General features: G+C 45.0%; 1 protein-coding gene across 4 annotated transcripts in view; it reads left to right on the top strand.

Annotated features, from left to right (window-relative positions):
• Positions 1 to 2,500, top strand: part of LOC147469018 (protein amalgam-like) — a 376,476-nt gene that overhangs the window by 100,074 nt on the left and 273,902 nt on the right. The window lies entirely within an intron of this gene.

Genomic DNA, 2,500 nt, shown 5'->3' with positions numbered 1-2,500 from the left:
TCCTTGGCGACCGATCGATCTCCTTTGACGTTTTAATTGGCTCGGGCTGAAGGAACCACGGAGGAGGCGCGGGCAATGATGGCTTACTCAAGAGGTCGTTGACAAAGCTTGTCTTAATGAGCCGGCAAGCAAGAGGCAGGGAGGGGAGGAGGGAGGGAGGGAGGGAGGGAGGGAGGGAGGGAGGGAGAAAGAAAGACAGAAGGAGGGAGAGGGAGAGAAAATGGATGGACGGATGGACAAGAAGAAGGAGGGAAGGGGAGGGAAAGGAAGGGAGAGAAGAAATAAGAAAGAAAGATCAGAGACAGAGATAAGAGAAAGAGAGATATATACACAAGGAGAGGAAAGTAAAAGAGAGAGCGAGAGCAAGAGAGTGAGAGTGTCAGCCTGCCTCTGCTTCCTGCTTTTGACCTCGTCCTGTCACTTGCCGTCTCGCCCTTAGTGGTGTGAGGCCCGGCTCATTAGGGCTCGGTTATTAATCTTCACTGTAAACTTTTATTTTCCTTGATGCTTTTTCTTCAAACTTTTGGTGTTAACCTTTACTGTTCTTATATTGTTGTTGTCTCGTGTTATTGTTAGTTGTATCATCAGTTATATTTGTTATTATTTTTATCAATAATATTAGAATTAGAATTTGGGATGTTATGATTGTTATCACTATTCGTTATTTCCACCCAGTTATCTATGATTTTTATCATTATTCATAATTTTCACACAGTTGTGATCTTCACCTTTACTCCCCTCATTTGAAATGAATATAGATCACACAAACCTCCCCTATTTTCCCCCTTCACGGTCTCGTTTACTCTTAATCCCCAAAACATACACCATAAAATCAGTCCCAGGTCATTCACCATTCACCATTTACCAGAACAAAAACAAATGACACAAAGCATCTCAATCAGCTGATCTGCCTAGACCAGCTGATCGCTTCGCCTCAGGTCCTTCACGCGGAGAACAATATCCCTAAGGATAGTAAATCCACGGTCCATATCCCTAAATCCCCAAATCTTACAGACGATTAAGAGATCCTGATGAATTCTAATATATTTTTTTTCTCTCTCTTTCTTTTCTTCAGGTACGTTCGAGAGCTCCTGAGAGTACCTGCTATTGTTTACCGGCAGCCATTTTGTTGACGGACAACAAGATGAGTTTGTTGTCGACACAAGGGGTAGGTAGTTCAGGTAAAGTGCTCCATCACTGTTAATTACTCTTTGGAGTGCGTTCGAGCCTGTTAACGTATACATAAGCTTTTGGGGCGAAATTTAACGGATAGTTTGTCTTTGTCCGTTAATGGCATACGGGACGGACTGCGCTTGTAATTAAGCCCCGTCGGTGTGTTTGCGAAACGAGGGTAATAACATTAATTACAATAGATGCGGGAGATTAATAGTATGCCTCGCCGTTTCGAAATCAGAGCGCGTATATATATATATATATATATATATATATATATATATATATATATATATATATATATATATATATATATATATATATACATATATATGTATGTATATATATATATATATATATATATATGTGTGTGTGTGTGTGTGTGTGTATGTATATGTGTGCGCGCGCGCGCGTGTGTGTGTGTACTTATGTATGTATGTATGTTTGTATATATATACATATATGTGTATATGTATATATATTTATATACTTTTATACATATTCATCTCTAGTACCTTACGAATAGTTTTACAAAGACAGGAATACCAAGGAAGGAGAGATGGACAGAAACAGACAGACAGAAACAGACAACCCCCCGTAAACCTAAGGGCGAACTCACACAGACAACAAACACCCGATATGCAATCTCCTGACGCACTAAATCACACACCTCTCCCATCGGCGCCGTCGTCGCGTGGGTTGTATTCCACTCGCAAACAAGCGTCGGCGGCGGCTGACGGCGGCGAGCGGGGGCCATCTGTCCTCGACCAATTTCCCGGCGCCGGACGTGGTTGGTTGGGACAGGGCGTAAGGGAGGAAAAGGGAGGGAGGGAGGGAGGAAAAGGGAGGAAAGACAGGGAGAGAGGGAGGGTGTAGGGTGTGTGTGTGAGGGAGAGAGTAAACTGAGTGTGTGTAAGGGGGGGGGGAGAGGAGAGAGGGGGAGAGGGAGAGGGATAGAGAGAGAGGGAGAGAGAGAGAGAGAGAGAGAGAGAGAGAGAGAGAGAGCAAGAGCGAGAACGAGAGAGCTAGCGCACATAGAGAAAGAGAGAAGGGGTGGAGGTAGTAAGAACGGGAGGAAGAAGGGATAAGGAGGGGGGGGAAGAGGAAGGGGAAGAGCACGAGGGGGACTTTCTTGATATGGCTGTGAGAAAGCGATTCCCAAACCGTAATTATGGTTGTTGAATACACCCCTGGGGGCATCATCACCTGAACTACGCCCCTCCTCCTGCCCCTCCCCCTTCCTCCCCACAAATACACATAACCCCCCCTCCCCCCTTTCTCTTTCCCTAATTCCAACCCTCACGTACCCCTCCACCCCCCCTCCTCC

Source organism: Penaeus japonicus, unplaced genomic scaffold (genome assembly GCF_977035675.1).
Source record: "Penaeus japonicus unplaced genomic scaffold, GWHDUDI00000001_assembly GWHDUDI00000024, whole genome shotgun sequence".
NCBI classification, from domain to species: Eukaryota; Metazoa; Arthropoda; class Malacostraca; order Decapoda; family Penaeidae; genus Penaeus; species Penaeus japonicus.
The sequence above is the reverse complement of the archived record's forward strand: the minus strand, read 5'-3'. Positions and strand labels throughout refer to the sequence as shown.